The sequence below is a fragment of the Phascolarctos cinereus genome, unplaced genomic scaffold (assembly GCF_003287225.1).
Source record: "Phascolarctos cinereus isolate Bilbo 61053 unplaced genomic scaffold, phaCin_HiC Scaffold_1;HRSCAF=81, whole genome shotgun sequence".
Lineage (NCBI taxonomy): Eukaryota > Metazoa > Chordata > Mammalia > Diprotodontia > Phascolarctidae > Phascolarctos > Phascolarctos cinereus.
This window is the reverse complement of record NW_027555514.1, coordinates 107,684,274-107,702,340: the sequence shown is the minus strand read 5'-3', so window position 1 is coordinate 107,702,340 and position 18,067 is coordinate 107,684,274. Positions and strand designations below refer to the sequence as shown.

At 37.9% G+C, this 18,067-nt stretch overlaps 1 pseudogene; it reads left to right on the top strand.

Moving 5' to 3' along the window:
* The first annotated feature begins 15,966 nt into the window (after positions 1-15,966).
* Positions 15,967-17,059, top strand: LOC110216150 (adenosine deaminase pseudogene; annotated as a pseudogene).
* Positions 17,060-18,067: the final 1,008 nt, after the last annotated feature.

Below are 18,067 nucleotides of genomic sequence, written 5' to 3'. Positions count from 1 at the left end.
AGGAAAGGTAGGATGCTGCTTGGTTTTCAGGCAGGGTTAACAACTAAGCTAACTTGATTGGCTCCAGTGGGTCACATAAATTCTCTAGATGAAAAATTCTCAGGGCATTTCTCTGGAAAACAAGTGCTTTGCAGGGAAACTGTCTGGAAACAACAATCGCTCTTTCCTCTTGTTTTTAATAAACATCAAGTTTTAATGGTAGCTACACCCCTTAACCCAGAGGTATCCTAGAGAATTCCTAATAAGCTGAGCTGACTAGCCTTGGGCTTCACCTGAAGGCCAGCAGTTCTTCTTAGGATAGAATTAGCAAAGAAGGCAGGCTTTAAATAGGCTAGGTTAGGGGTGGGGAACCTAAGGCCTTGAGGCCACATCCCTCTAGGTCCTCAAATGCTACAGAGAGGGTCACGTATGGCCTTGAGGCCACAGGTTCCCCACTCCTGCCCTAGACTTTGCTTCCTTGAGTAGCATTGTGAAGAGTGCAGTGGTTTAGGGGTTATGGTTCCTGGGTTCAAACTCCACTTGTTACTAGCTGCATGCCATTAAGCAGACACTTCAATTCTCCCAGCCTCAGTCTCCTTATCTGTAAATGAAGAAGTTGGACTAGATAACCTTTAAGGTCCCTTCTGGCTCTAAGTGTCCTATGCTGCTAATTTCTTTTAAGGGAATTACAGTTCATAAGGTCAGCTGAAACATCAGGACAATCTCAAAGGGACCACTGGAAAGAAGGAATTTTTCCATGGGTACTTTCTAGAATTTTTCTTCTGTAATTATTAAGGACGAAGATATGAACACAGACTCCTGAAGTCCCAGGAATCTACCAACATTTCTCTTTCCTGGGGGATGATAGATGTGAATGGAGAGAAAATGAAGAGTAGATTGTGGCTGTGGGAAAAACTCTTTGTTAATGTGAAAGAGTTCCTTGTTTTCCACATATACATGCAAGCGCTTTAAAGGCAGGGATTATTTTGTTCTTATCTTTCCACTAATAACGCCTGGCATATATTAGGTGCTTAACTATTGCTTAATGATTGGTAATAGATCTTGTAAACCAGGGATCCCGTCTTCAGGCTAATATAAAAAAATGGGAACTTTGCTCTTTTCGGGGGGCATAGGCTAAGATGTGAAGACCTGGGGAGGGGGAGGCAACTATCACTTGAGACAAACATGGAAGACACATTCTTTTTCCGCCTTGGCCCAAAGGGGCTCGTATTTGCACTCTCCTGCACTGTGATGGAAGAATGCACATTAAAATGAGTTAAAATGTTGTTTATAATCCCATATAGTGCATGTGTTGTTGTTGTTGTTGTTTTTTAAATGGAACTATTATGTGTTAGAGGGCTATATATGTGTACCAAAGTGTTGAAGCTTAGTCTTATGGAACCAGTATATTCTGGCAATTTCTAGTAGGCTTGAGAAAAGTCATAACCATCTTTCAAAAACAGTCATTAAACAAATATAAGGGGCAAGCAAATGTGGTACAGCAGTGTGAGCCCTGGACTAGGATTTATTAGAAACTTTGTTTCAGATTCAGGTTCTGTCATTTTCTAGCTGTGTGACCTTGGATGAGTCAGTTAACCTCTATGAACCTCAGTTTCCTCAGCTGCAAAGTGGGGATACTAATAGTTGTATTACTAGGAATTACTCCTAGTATGGGGCGGCTAACTGGCACAGTGGACAGACTGCCAGACATGGAGTCAGGAACACCTGAGTTCACTTATTAACTATGTGACCCTGGGCAAGTCACAACCTCTGCCTCAGTTTTCTCATCTGCCTTTTTTTTTCTTTTTTTTTTTGGTGAGGCAATCAGGGTTAAGTGACTTGCCCAGGGTCACACAGCTAGTAAGTGTCAAGTGTAGTTTTCTCATCTGTTTAGCTACTATTGTTATCATTATTACTTTGTGGAGTTGTTGCAAGAAAGGAGAGGTGGCATAGAATAGTGGATAGAGTGTTCAATTTTAGGAAAATCTAGGTTCAAGTTCAGTCTCTGAAGCTTGCTACCTGTATGACTTTGGGCAAAGGCCTCCTTTTCCTTATGAGGAATGAGAGGGATGGATGTCAAAGTCCCTTCTTGCTCCATAGAGATCTATGAGCCTATGGTTCTTTGTCAACCTTAGTGTTACAGGGATGATTATTATGGGGTTTCAGCTCTAAAGAACATGCTTTACTTCCTACTGATAGTCATCTCCTGAAAAGAGTCAACAACAATAAAAACATATTTGTTTTCTATAGAACTGAGGGGGAAGAAGAAGACAGGTGGATATTACTGTTCTTCTACTTCTGTGTACTGTGCTGTTTGTAAATTAAAATGAGACTATTGGCCCGCCACCAGCAATGCTCAAAAGCACTGTGATTTAATAGAAAACGTGCTAATCTTGTTGTCCAGTCCTAGCATCAGTAGTTACTAGCTGTGTAATGGTGGGTTGCTCACTTCTCCTTTACGAAAAACTTTTCCCTCATCTATAAGATGGGGATACTTTAATACTTCTACTAACTACCTTACAGGGATCTTTTGAAGACAGTATTTTATAAGTCTTATAATTTTATATAAATTTGAGATATTAATATTTTTTGACAAGACCTCTGAATTTCATAGATATTATGGAACTCCCAATGGTACTATGGTACTTGTCTCAGTGCAGATCTGAATCTGCTTACCACCTCTGGTTTTACAGTTTTCTGAGGAACTGAGAGTTTAAGTGACTTACCCATGGTCCCACAGTGATTATGTGCCAGGGGCAGGACATGTACTGAGATTTTCCTCTTTGAAGCTGGCTGTCTATTGACTATGTCATATTGACTCTCAATTTATTAAGGTTGACTTTAATAAAATATAGTAATAATGGACTCAAACCTTGGCTCTGCTATTCAATTCACTACCTATGTGACCTGGGAACATCATTTAAAGTCTCTGATCCTCACTTCCTCTTTAATAAGGGTGTTGGATTAGATGATTTCTGATGTCCCTTCCACATTTAAATCTATGATGCTATAATCAGTTTTGACAACTTTTTTTCTAAAACAAATTTTATTGATATATTTTGGTTTTATATCTCTTAGATTTGCCCCTGTATCCTTTGTCTTCTCTGAGAACAATTTTAGTAGGTTTTTTTTTTTTGCCATTTTCTCTCCAGTACTAATATTGTCAACAAGATCAATACTGCCTTCTCATCCCATTTGCAAGAACCCAAAGCATACATGCGTAGAGTACTTGGCCAATCATAAGAGTTTTGTGTTAATGCCATTTGTGACCTCGGAAACCATTTTTTCTCTGATATTTTCCCCAATTCCATAAGACTTGTACCTGTGATACCATGTTTTAACCAAATGAACCTAATAATCCAACAAATATTTATTCATTCATTCATTAGTTCACTCATTTATTCAACAAAGCTTTGCTGAGTACCTAGAAGACATTGTACTAGATGCTGCTGGTTATAAATGAATGAGATGAATAAAATACAGTCCTTTCTCCAACAGAGCTTATACTCTAGTAGGGTAATCATCTGCTTGAGCCCTTGTGCCTTAGTCTTCTGCCCTTTAGTTTGAATACTTTATCTATCTGAGTCCACTCTATACTTTCAGCTAGATCAGCTTGTTTTTATTTTACATTTTATACTGATGACCTTGGCAAAATTATTAGCAGTTGCTTTTAAAATGGCTTTTAGTTTTCTTTTAAAGGTGGTTGCACTGAAAGGTCACATTTTTGACCTTTTTTCCCTCAAAATATTCTACCTATTAATTCCAATTTCTTTTTTTAGCATTCAGAGTCATGTAGCCAGGGGATTTAATGAGCTAGCTTTCCCTTGTGTGATGAATAGGATGCCGCTTTTATTTCAAAGCAGCTATAGGCACAATCTATAACACTGTAATTTCCTACTATTTTGATGATTCCCTAATTTGTCCAAGAGAATTATCAGTTATTATCCCCAGGAGTAATAGGATGTATGGGTCTACATCAGTCCGGTTCCTAACATTGTGCTTTTTACTGAATTTGCAATTTGTAGCTGAGTACTCTGAAGAGGATTGAATTGTGACTCAGAATGGTCCTCCATCCTGAAATCATCAATTTTCCTTCCTCATCTCAGCTTTGTCTCTGTAGACCAGGGTATAATTAACTGACAACCTGGTGAGCTGAATTTCAGCTTCAAGAATTTCCCCGTGAAAGGGTATTTGCTATGTGAATTACCTTTGGGTACTAATGTCTGAATTTGTAAGCAATGGTGCTTTTAAAATGTTTTCATAAGAAGCATAGTATATGCATAGATTTAGAGTTGGAAGCTGGAAAACTCTCATTTTTTCATGTGAAGAGACTGGGACCTCAAGATATGATGTTACTTGCCCAAGGTCACACAGTGAGTAAATAGTAGAGGATTTGAACCCATAGGATCATAGATCTCAGTCTGGCATGTCCCTAAGAAGGCCATCTAGTTCAATTCCCTCCTTGAATCTGAGTTTAAATGTCTTTCCCAACACCACATAGGCAATTAGAGTAAGAGGCAGGATGTGGACCTAAGAGCTTTGGCTCCAGAGTCAGGGCTCTTTCCATCGTGTTACCCTATCTCCAATGATCTGGCAGGTCAAGAAGACAGTTTTTTTTCCCTAGTAGATAATCATCCTTGATCTTTCCAGATGTTTGCTTTATGTTTCCTTGAGAAACCTTTGCTTAGAAAACTCTTTAACACCCTACAAAACAACTGTAGGCTTCTTACTCTTAATTGAAAGAATATTAAAGAGCTGCATTTTCTGAAACTCGTGGCTTTTTAATCTGCATCTTCCAAAGCCTTCCCCCTGTCTGATTTATGCTAGGATTTTCTGTTGTCATGTTCAGAATTTGGACAGAAGAATGATTATTTTATAACCTGGGGTAAGAAGAAAGTTAATGTGTCTTGGGAATGAATGAATGTCTGATCTGTGGATGTTCAGAGAAGGGCACAATGTAGCTTTTAAACTCATAATGCCAGAAGTTGGGATTTTTTTTTCTTTCAAGCAGACAGTAGGACAGGAATAATGGACAAGTCATGTGCAGGAGGGGGTTTAAACACATTTAAAGAGAGACCTAATCAGGATTTGAAGCCCCAGCATTTCGTCCCAGTGACTAGGATAGTTAATAATTGATATCCGGTGAAAGCTCCTCACAAATAGTTGAATGGTCAGTATTTTCATAAAATACAGGAAGGGAACATAAGATGGTATAATTCAAAACAAGACACAGACTAACAGGGAACTCAACTATACAAATATTTATTTAGTACTTAACTGTGTGCAAGACAGCATGATGTAACTGATAGAGAGAACCTTGGAGTCAGGAAGACCTGGATTTGAGCCCTCTCTTGTCTACTAGCTTTGTGATTGGGGGCAAGGCATGATTTCTCAGTGCCTTGGCCAACTGTTTAAGACCATAGTTACAGAGTTTTTGCTGCTCTGCTTTGGTAGATGAAAATTTCTCACCAGGAATTCCCTACACCAATGAACTCACAGGTCCAATTAAAAAAAATCAAGGATCAAGGTGAGTGAGGGATGTGTTACAGAAATGAATGTCAGTTCCTGCACTTAAGAAATTTACAATCTTAGAATTCTAGAATCTTTCAGTTGGAGCTAGTCCTAGAAAAATCAACTCACTTAATCCACCCCCTTCCTACCTGAATTACGGTCCCCTTTCACAATCCTGAAATAAAAATTCAGTGTCTGCTTGAAGATATTTGGTAATGGGGAATTTGGACAGCTCAACTTGGGATTTTTTCTCTTGTTCAGTCATTTCAGTTATGACCACAGTTGGGGTTTTCTTGGCAAAAATACTGGAGTGGTTTGCCCTTTCCTTCTCCACCTCATTTGACAGATGAGGAAACTGAGGCCAACAAGGTTAAGTGACTTGCCCAGGGTCACACAACTAGCAAGTGTCTGAGGATGGATTTGAACTCAGGTCTTCCTGAGACCAGGCCTGGAGCTCTATCCACTACACCATTTCCCCCCTATAATGAGCTAAAAGCTACCTCCCCCTACCTATTAGTCTCTGTTTATCCAGTGGGGGTGGTAGTGGTGATAAGACTTGTGTACAAACGGTTATTAACAAAATAGATTTTGATAAGTATCACAAAGAGGTACAAATGAACCAGCACAATACAGGGGAAGATAATTCAAGAAGTTGCTGAAGACCTGTTATTGCTCAGGCTCAGGCAGCTTAGCATTACTTGTTCCCTGAACGAATTTGGGTGTCAGCTGTTTAGGGGTTGTATATCTAATGAAGGGATGGGAGATAAGGGGAAGGGAAGAAGGACTGGCCTTGGAATAAGGGCATATTCAAATCTTAGCTCTAATTCTTAATAGCTATATGACCATAGAGAAATTACTTAACTTCTCTGAGCCTCAGTATTTTCTTCTGTGAAATGGGGATGATAATCTTGCTCCCTATCTCACAGGGCTGCTGTGAATCTAAAGTTCCTTGTAAGCCTTAAAGCACTATAGAAATTTGAGTGATTATTATTAGATAACACATCCAAGTTTCATTTGTTATATAAATTAAGCAGATTAATTACTCTACCATGTAAAAGTAACCATGGAAGAAGAAAGACCTTTTAATATGTTCCTTCATTCTGAAGTCTGAAGTCATGAAGAAGTCATTTCTTTTGGACAAAGGGACAGTTTTCAGCAAAAGCAATTTGATGATATCTTCCTTTTGAACTGTAATCTAAGGGACAGAAAAGAGGATGGGCTGGGAAAGTTAACATCCCTTTAGTTCTCTGTTAATAATTTTTCTAAAAACCCTCAAAAATGCTTGTCTTTGAAAATATAATTAGCCAGTTCCTATTATGCCTGATCTTAGAATAAAAGGTAACAAAGCAGATACGGAACAAATGAAATTGGCAGAAAGCCTGGAAGACATCTTTGTTAAGGAATACACATACTCATTCCCCAAGTTATGATCATTTGAGTTGTCCTATACATCTAAATGACTGGCTGGTTTGCACATTGCTTTCCCTTATGTCTACATTCCCAGAGGCCATGCTGTTCCTTGTACTCCTCAAAACACCCTAGACAGCAACCAAGCTATCCTGGGTCGACAGTGTCAAGTGATAGCTTTTTCAGGGAAATGTTTGATGTCTTCCCTGAGGCAGACTGGTCACATGTCTTTTTCTTTTTCTGTTCTCTCTACACAGCTCACTTTATTTCACCTTAAGCTGTCCTACTTTTAATGTTCACAGAATCTGAAGAGACTTGCACAAGTCATCTGGTCCAATCACTGCCTAAATAGGAATCCTTCTGCAACATCCTCTGCTTAAAGACCCCCCACTGATCCTTCCTTCTTATCTCTTTTTTCCAGCGCTTGCTTTGTTACTTCCTTTTCTATTTCCATTTCTCTCTCTTCTTCATTCCCTTTGTGGTCCACAAAAAAAGCCCCTTATCATGGCTGATGAGAAACAGAATAATGCCAATGATTTAAATGTATTAAGGTCAAGAAAAACCATATGTTTTGAAGCAAAATTATTTAACGTAAGGAAGTAGAAAAAGTAGTAGGGCTGCTTACTTTTTCCTGGATGTGGAAATGGTGGTGGCGGTGATGGTAGAGAACAATATGTATACAAATAAATATGAAATAAATACAAAATCCTTTGAAGGGTGGACAGCACTAGCAGCTAGGAGTGGTGGCTGTGTGGAGGTCAGGAGAGAAATTAGGAAAGGCCCAATGTCAGAGGTGGTACTTGAGTTCCATTCATGTTTGACTTTGAATGGAACTATGGATACCAAGAAGTGTGGATGAGTAGGAAGAGCATAGCTGGCATGAAGGGTGGCCCGTACAGTGGCACAGAGAGGAAGACTGTCATGTCTGAAGAACAACAAATAAGCCAGTTGGCTGGAACATAAAGTGTGTGAGGAGATAAAAAGTGAAATTAGGGCAGCTTGTTGGTGGTAAACACCTGCATTTCCTGTTACTGGTGCTCCTGAGGCTAAAGGATCTTTTGAGCTTGGGGGTTCACTAAATCTGGCATCAAAATGATGAAAGGAAGTGTAAATAGGTTCAGGGCAGAAAGGGAACAGATCAAAACTCTCTTTTTGATCTGTAGTGGGACTGGGCACAGTGGTGTGCTGGAGCTGGTTTGTACTAGCTAGAGAGATCCAATTGTTAATTTTTCAATTTGAGCATTTATACCTCAGAAATGGGCAAATGTTATGAATTAGGGCTTGATTTATTGTTTTGTTAAGTCTAGATTTAAGAAAGTGATGGAGAACATGTGGATTAAATTTAAAAGTTTGTTGAACATTACTGCTCCATATTTCATAGGGCTGCTGTAAGTCTAAAGCTCTTTGTAAATCACTGTAGAAATTGGAGTGATTATTATTAGATAACATGTCCAAGTTTTATTTCACAGAAGAAAACATGGGGACTTAGATTATTAAACATTTACTAGCATGCTTATGCCTCTACACTTACATCCTGGGGGAGAAGGGGAGACTTTTTTTTTTTAAAGAGAATTCAGTTTGCATTTTTGCAATTTATAGTTTCATGTTTGAAAATTATACCATATCTTTAAATATTGATTTATATATTTTCTGATTAAGTTTGTTGATCCTCCATAGAGGACTGACTCAACATTCTGGAAGGGGAGGGGTCTTCCTCCAGATCTTCTTTTTTAATAATTTATTTTACTTTTAATTTATGGAATAAAACAAGCATTTCTGTAACGTAGTATAAACAAGTATAAAGTATAACACAGTATAAAAAGATGATTGCACATAAAGCTATAAATCTACTATGTATTACTTGCTATTCCTTTTAAATATGCAACAAAGTTATATGTAAATTTCTTTTTCTTTTTTTTTCTTGTCTTCCCTTCCACCCTAGAGATGGCCACCATTAGACACAAATAGGTATGTGTGTGTGTGTGTGTGTGTGTGTGTGTGTGTATATGTATATATATACATACATATGTAAAATTATTTTATACATACTTCTATTTATCAGTTTTTTCTCTGGATGCAGATAGTATCTTTCTTCACATGTCCTTTATAGTTAATTTGCGTATTTATAATCATCAAAATAACTTATTTTGTCAGTCATTCTTAAAACCATATTGCTGTTACTGTATACAATGTTCTCTTGGTTCTGCTCATCTCACTTCATTATTTTGTGCATGTCTTTCCATGTTTTTCTAAGATCATTGAGCTTATCATTTCTTATAGCACAGTAGTATTCCAGGTCAATCGTATACCACAACTTGTTCAGCCATTCTTCACTTGATGGGCATCCCTGCAATTTCCAGGTTTTTGCTATCACAAAGAGCTGCAATAAACATTTTAGAACATATATGTTCTTTTCCTTTCCCCCTAATCATCTTTGGAAACAGTCCCAGTAGTGGTGTTGCTCTCCAGATCTTCTAAAATTGTATGGCGGCCAATGGAGCCAGTAGGCTGACCACTGGTTAGCTCTCACTTTCACCTAATGACTTGCTCTGTATTGTTTCTAATTATACATCTCTAGATTGACAGCTTTTGATGCTTATCATTCAGTTACTTTATGAGTTAATATATTATGAGTTACATAGACTTTTATGGGCTAATCTGGCTGTTTGACAATGACTTTTCATACTCTTTCAATTGGAAAACGCATTCTAATTTGCAAATAACTGGCTTAGGAAGCAGGTTTTTGGAATACAGCCCCTTGGTAAATTGGAGACTTCTGCTGGCCTTAGAAACTAGTATTCCACTGTTTCTAAGCCAAGCTGCCACTTGTTCATTCAGTTATAAATCTAAATTGTTTTTCTAGTAGTGACCTCTGCTGTGTGTAACATTTGTGAGATAGCTGGCAAGGGTTTGAATTCTATAGGATACCACTGGGTCCTATATTAAGAGCTGAAGCTGGTATCAATATGAGCCATAGGGTTTAGAGCTGGAAAAGATGGTGAAGTCCAACCCCTGAATTTTGCAAATGACTTGAGGCCTAAAAATGTGATGCAATTTCTCTGATTGTGAAAAAGGTATTTTTTCAATTATACTGCATTTCCTCCCACATCTCTACCTGTAGACATTCTTATCTTCTTTAAAAGGTATAGTCCAGATACCATTTTTTCCATGAAGCCTTCCTTGATCTTCCTTAATGAGAGATAACATGGCATCGTATGTAGGTTTTATCTTCATTGACCTCATCTGGCAAACATTCTAAATCCTCAGGGAGTTAGAGTCAAGAAGACTTAGGTTCAAATCCTGCCTCAGATGCTTACTTTAGCTTTGTGACACAGGGGCAATCCACTTTATGTGCTTCAGTTTTCTCATCTGAAAAATGAGAGGACTCAAAGGCTTCTAAGGAATTTTATAATCTTGCTCAATGGAAGTTATTTTTCCCTCTTAAATTCTTTGTGTGGGAATTTTATAATCTTGCTCACTGGAAGTTATTTTTCCCTCTTAAATTCTTTGTGTTTCCAGTGCTTAGCATAATGCACTGTATCAGAAAATGAGCTGAAAAATAGTCAGGAATGCTAGGTTATATTGATTTAAATGGCATTGCTTCTAAAAGCATTTGGGAGGTAAATTCAGCTGTCTCATCAAGATCATTACTCAGTCTGGAGCATAGTGTGGGGAAGGGGTCATGAACTCTATAAAGGAGACTATATGGCTTAATAGAAAATGCATCAGACTGGGTGTAAAGACATTGTGTTGATCTAGAACAGAGGTTCTTAACCTGGAGTCTGTGGACTTGCTTTAAAAAAATATTTTGATAGTTACAGTTGTATTTCAATGATTGATTTCTTTTGTAATCCTTTATGTTTTATTTAACGAATTGAAAATATTCTTAAAGGGGACTATGGACTTTGGTAGACTTCCAAAGGAATCCATGACACACAAAAAACTTGAGAGCCCTAAACTAGGAGATTCCTAAGGTTTTCTTCAACTCTAAGGCTTTGTGGTTCTGCAGCCCAACTCTAAGGTATTTATCTTAGATTTCTTTCTATCCATTGCTTCTACACAGAAGAATTTACTTTTTACTCGATTGAGTCATTTAAAATAAAAGTGGGTAAATCTGATTTGCTAAAGGAAATTAACAAAAGCTGAAAGCTGATTTAATAAAGGCTGTTTCTTTGATAAAAGCATGAACAGTAAGTCACTTAACTATATTTACTTAATATATTATTTTCACTCTTTGCCAACCATGGCTATTGATTAAATATTGAGTGTAATTTATTGAACAAACACAGACAAATTAATTACATTTCTCATTATTTGAGAATGAAATGGAATATAAAAAATTAAAAGCTTTGAGGTTTTCCTATATCAAAAATGCATAAGCTGAGGAAGAAGTTGAGGAAGCTGAATCAGACAAGTTTTCATCTCAAATTCCTTGTGAGTTAGAGAATCTTGCCTAGAATATTTGTCAGATGAGGTCAAAGCAGACAAAACCTTTATATTAGACAAAAGAGGCCTGAATTATATTATTCCAGGGCTTCCTTATCTCCCCCCTCGAGAAAAAAAGTCAAAATTGTCTGGACTTTGGTTGACAGGGAGATTAACAATAGTGTGGCATCTGACAAGTCTCCTCTTTACTCTTTACTGGTTGTTGACCCTCAGGCCTTATAGCTTATCTGGCTACTAACAAATTATAAGAAAACCAAGGTTGTATATAAAATAATTTAGTGAAGACCCTTATGACTTGAAGGAGTGGTAAAAGCAAGATACCTGGCTTCTAAAAGAATTTTTACACCATTTCTGGAGAGTCTGTGACCAACAGGTATTTTTCCTTTCTCCTTCATGTGGGGGCAGTCTGATCCAATTCTATCTGCTGAGTGCAGCTCTGTTTCCAGGACCTATAGGCCCTTGGGGGCCACTGATGCATATGAGTGTAATGATTGCCAAGCCAGTAATATAAAAGTCTCACTCTTATCCCTCCACTCCAAAGATCAATATTTTGTAAAAATCAATTTAAAAGGTGTGCCTCCAAGTGTTTGAAGGGCTGGCATTTGTAAAAGCAACTAGACTTATTTGTTTGGTCACGGAGGGCAGAATGAGTAGCAGTGGTTGGAAACTGCAAATAAGATAATTTAGGATTAATGCCAGGAAAATAGTCCTCTAAGTTAGAGTTCTCTTAGATTGAAATGGGCTGCCTCAGAAGGGAGTGAATTCCCCTTCATTGGAGGTCTTCCAGAAGAGGCTGTATGACTCTCCCTTCTAGACTCTGTGATTGTAATTATAACTAAAATGGATAGATTTTCTGTTCTAATGGGGATTTTTTTTTTTTTTTTGGGTAGGCTGTAGTTGATCCTGATGTGAACTAACAAAGAAGTAGTTGGTATTTTGGAATGACTCCCATTGAACTTAAGGAACTAAATTCAGTCTTTAGATTCTTTTTCACTGGCCAACAGGGTGATATTTCCTTGCTTACTAGGACTACAATCCAGGCAATAATTACTAACTTGGAGGATTACTTTGGAGAATATACTAATAATACAGCTTTTATGATTTTATAATTAGGACATTTAAAGATTCCCTCACCTCTTTTCTTCCCTTCCCTCTCTCATTTTCTTCCTCTGTATATCTTAAACCCCACCCATGTTTATCTCTCCTTTCCCTTTTCCATCCTCGTGGTTCTCTTCCTCCTTTTTCACTCTTTCTCACCTTCTTTTCCCACATATATTTTCCTCAGGACACTTTCTTTTTGATGTCTAAACACTTGAATAAAAATTTAAAAATATTAATTTCACACACAGAGGCAGCAAGGGATGGTGAATTGAGGGCTGGTCTTGGAATCAGGAAGCTCTGCATTCAAGTCCTATTATTGATATGTACTGCCTCTTAGTGCCTCAGGCTACTTTCTAAGGCTATGAATTAAAGAAGAGTTGTCCATCTGCATTAGTCCTGAGAGTTTCCACTTTATATATTCCTCATACTGACCAAGTCATAGGTCATAAAATCAGAGAATCACAGCTGAAAGGAAACTTAGAGCCTATCTAATCTGGCCCAGGATTGGTTAAGTGACTTGTCCAATGTGGTGGTAGCAAGTGGTAAGTTTGGATTTAAATCCAAGTCTGCTTAACCCAAATCCAGAACTCTTTTCACTGTGTCACACTGGTTAAGATTAAAAATAAGAAGCCAACAAAACCCAAAAGACAAAAAAGAAATCTTCTAGTCACATATAAATCAACAATATCTATTAAAATTCATTCAACTAAATTTATCAGTTAAAAAAGTTTTTTTTTTTATTAGCCTAGGAACCAAAAGAAAGCTGTTTTGGTGGGGAAAAGGAATTTATGATAGAAGGAAAATATCTTATGGTTAATCATATCACCATTTAATCCATTATCCTATGGTGTGTTGCTCAGTACTTACAGACCCTTTCCAACTGTAGCTTTAGATTAAATAGGAACAACAGTTTGACTCAGCCATAGTCTGCCTGAAAAGTAGGACAACTAGAATGGGAACTTCAAGGACTCTGCTTGTATTGGCTGTAGAAGGATATGGATGAATGATTTCTTAAAGGCGATGGTTTTGCCACAGAGTGTTGTAAAACATGAAGATGAAATATTTTTTCTATTAAAAATATTCTCTTTCTCTGAATCTTTCCCTCTTTTCCTCCTTCCCTATTACTTTCCCCTCTTCTGCTTCCTGTCTCCCTCTCTTCCTCTTTTTCTCTCCAGCCCTTTCTTTGTCTGTCCTTTTTCTCCCCTTATTGCTTTCTTTCCCTTCCTCTTTTTCTGTCTTTCTTTTTCTGTTGCCACTGTCTGTCTCTGTCCCTTTCTCTGTTTCTGTCTCTCTGTCTCTACCTGTTTATCTCTCACACACACACTTCATTTAAGCCTTCAGACCCAAAATAATGTAATTAGATTTGGTCAACTCATATATTTTAAAAATGGGAACATATTGTTCATACATATAGCGTAAGATTATACAAGGATAATTTTTAAAAATAGAAAAAGGCTTCTGAAGATCTAAGATAATATTCTCTTTCTCAGAAGTCCTATTTCATCACCTCTTTGTCGCACGAAGGAGGCCCTGTGCTCTTCAAGGCTAGAGCACTGGTATGATGTATAATCGGACAATTCCACATTGATGGAATCACAGATTCTTGAGGTTAAGTCACAATGGATCAGATCTTGGGAGTATTTACCTAACTTTATATCATAGCCTGGAAAATAGGTATTTTTCATTCGCTTATTTTTTTTTCTTTTGTGTAGATAGTCAGGTTAACTCTTTTAAGTGCTTATAGATTTCATTTCTCTGCAATGTTCCAGGGCATAATACATTCAGTACAATTACTTTTAAAGCTGTATTTTGTTACTTTAAATTTGCTACAGCAAATAGGTTTAACCTAGTGATGGACTGCATAACCTTTTTAGATTTGTGCATGAGATGAAATTATTTATAACCAGAGTCAGTAACTTTATAGGACACTAAAGAAAAATACTGAGGAGCCGTAGGGACTTAGCAGGTAGTCCTGTTCATGTATGGGAAGAATGATTGAGCTAGGTGTTCAGGTATCTCCATTTCTCAATCCTGTTTATACTTGAATAGTCACTTGAACTGGTAATTCAGGGTTTAGTGCACCACATGATGGCTTGCCTAGATATAAAGCTCTAGCTAGCTATTCTAGCCACAAACACTCTTAGTTGCTATATAAATTGCTGCTCCTCAGTGAGGGAGAAACACTTTGTTGGAGGAGATCCTTCAAGTCTGTACATTGTTCTACCAAATGAATTTTTGAAAAATATAGTCAACAAACAATAAACACAGCAGGATCTTCAACCATATGCAAGTTCCAGTCATTTGTGTGTCCACTGTAGAACTTTGTTGGCAAAAGCAGCCTGGTATGCATGGTTTTGTAGACCTTTGGGCATAATTACAATTGCTGTTCAGATTCGTTGTATCAGTTAGCAACTCCGACAGTGCATCAGAGTCCCAATTTTTCTACCTTTTCTCCAACATTTGCCATTTTCCTTTTCTGATATATTAAACAGTCTGATACATGTGAAGTGGTACCTCAAAGTTGTTTTAGTTTTCATTTTCTAATCAATAGTGATTGAGTATTTTTTCGTATGATTGTAGATACCTTTGATTTCTTTTTCTAAAAACTGCCTGTTCACATCCTTTGACGATTTATCAATTGTGGAATGACTCATATTCTCGATTCAGTTCTCTCTATATTTGAGAATTGAGGCCTTTACCAGGGAACTTTGCTGGAAATTCCCTCCCTCCCTCCAATTTCCTTCTTTCCTTCTAATCTTGGCTGCATTGGTTTTATTTGTGCAAACCCTTTCAAATTTGATGTAATCAAAATTATCCATTTTACATCCTTAATGGTCTCTTGTGTTATCATAATTCTTCTCTCATCCATAGATCTGACAGGTAAAATATTCAATACTCCCTGAATTTGCCTTTGATATCACCTTTTATATCTAAATCATGTACCCATTTTGACCTTATCTCAGTACACAGTGTGAGATGTTGGTCTATTCTTGTTTGTTGTCAAACTGCTTTCTAGTTTCTGCAGAAATTTTTTTTGTCAAATTGTGAATTATTACCCCAAAAGATTGAATCTTTAGGTTTGTGAAACACTAGATTACTATATTCATGCTGTGTGCTATGGACCTAATGTTATTTCATGGATCCATCACTCTATTTCTTAGCCATTACCAGATTATTTTGATGAGTACCACTTTGCAATACAGTTTGAGATCTGGTACTGCTAAGCCACCTTCCTTCACATTTTTTTTTCAATGATTCTCTTGATATTCTTGACCTTTTGCTTTTCCAGGTGAATTTTGTTATTTTTTCTAGCTCTATAATTTCTTTTGATAATTTGATTAGTATAGTAGTGAATAAGTAAGTTGATTTAGGTAGAATTATCATTTTTATTATATTGACTCAGCCTACCCATGAGCAATTAATAATTTCCAGTTGTTTACGTTTGACTTTATTTGTATGAAAAGTATCTTAAAGAGACAGAAATCCCTGGGAGAGAGCTGGCCAAACTGATGGACAAACTGAATGCAGATGGTCACCATGAGCCAGCCACCAGTGTTTGACAAGCCTAAAGTAGAACTTCATGTCCATCTGGATGGAGCCATTAAGCCTGAGACCATCTTGTACTATGCTGAGAAGAGAGGAATCCCACTTCCCACCAACACAGTGGAGGAACTCTGGGTCATCATTGGCATGGATGAGCCCCTAAGCCTCCCCCAGTTCTTGGCCAAGTTTGATTACTACATGCCAGCTATCACAGATGACCAGGAGGCCATCAAATGAGTGGCTTATGAGTTTGTGGAGATGAAAGCCAAGGAAGGTGTGGTATATGTGGAGGTGAGGTATAGACCCCACCTGCTGGCCAACTGCCAGCATTCCCTGGAATCAGGTTGAAGGAGACCTCACCCCTGGTGAAGCTGTGTTTCTTGTCAGCCAGGGCCTACAAGAAGGCGAGTGAGACTTTCACCTCAAAGTGAGGTCTGTTCTGTGCTGCATGCCTCACATGCCAAACTAGTCCCCTGAAGTGGTGGAACTCTGTAAAAAGTATTGCCAGTAGACAGTAGTGGCCATTGACTTGGCTGGAGATGAGACCATAGAAGACAGTAGCCTCTTCCCTGGGCATGTTCTAGCCTATGAGGAGGCTACGGAAAGTGACATTCATCGGACAGTTCTTGCTAGAGATGTGGGGTTTGCCAAGGTTGTACAGCAGGAAGTGGACATTCTCCATACTGAGAGGGTAGGCCATGGCTATCACACCATGGAAAACACCGACCTGTATGACAAGTTGCTGAAGGAGAACATGCAATTTGAGGTATGCCCCTGGTCAAGCTATCTCACAGGAGCCTGGAAACCAGCACACCACATGTGGTCATATGATTTAAGGATGATAAGGCTAACTATTCACTTAATACAGATGACCCCCTCATCTTCAAGTCTACCATTGACAGATTACCACATGGCAAAAATGCAAATGGGCTTTACTGAGGATGAGTTTATAAGACTGAATATCAACGCAGCCAAGTCCAGCTTCCTTCCAGACAACAAGAAAAAGGAGCTCCTTAACCAACTGTACAAGGCCCATCAGATACCACAGCCAGTCTCTAATGTGTCAGAGTGATGTTGCCTCCAACACAACAGAGCAAGAGAGAAAAACTCCTGATGCCATAATGCCTCAGTAGCCACCATGCCATGACTCAGCAACCAGATTCAAGGTTCCTTCACAGTAGGGCAGAAGTGCTATAATCTTGCATATTTTCTTTCATGGGGCAATATTGATTAGCAGATCAACTTTTCCCACTGTACATATAGCCAGCTGTGCATTATTATATCTCGATGCGGAAATATTTGTCTTGTATAGACTGCTCACCACCCACAAGACTCAGGGCTTTTGCTTATACATCATTTAAAAATAACTTTGCTGAGATGACCAACTTCCAAGGGCCGAGTCTGAGGTGCCTTTGAAGAAGTGATCCTGCTGGGTGCTGGGTGTGGGAGGATGGCAATTCGGCCATACTCAATCAATAATCTAACTGATCCAGTTTGTGTGTTGCTTAAGAAAAAAAAGGAAAAAAAGAAAAGTGTCTTATAATTGTGTTCATATATTCCCTGGGTTTGTCTTGTCCAGTAGACTTTCAAGTATTTCATGTTGTCTTATTTTAAATGAAGTTTCTCTTTCTATCTCTTCCTGATAGATTTTGTTGGTAATATATAGAAATGCCAATGATTTATGTGGGTTTATTTTATATCCTGCAACTTAGCTGAAGTTGTTAATTATTTCCACTAGTTCTTCAGTTGATTGTCAGGATTCTCTAAATATACCATCATATCATATGCAAAGAGCAATACTTTTGTTTCCTCATTGCCAATTCTAATACGTTTACTTTTCTTGTCTTATTGTTATAGCTAGCATTTATAGTACAATATTGAATAATAGTGGTGATAAGAGACATCCTTGGTTCTCCCCTAAATTTATTGGGAAGGCTTCTAGCTTTCCCCCCTTACAGATAATGCTTGCTAATGGTTTTATGTAGCTACTATTTATCTTTCTTAGGGATGCTACATTGATTCCTGTGCTTTCTAGTACTTTTTTTTTTTAAATAAGAATGGGTGTTGTGTTTAGTTAAAA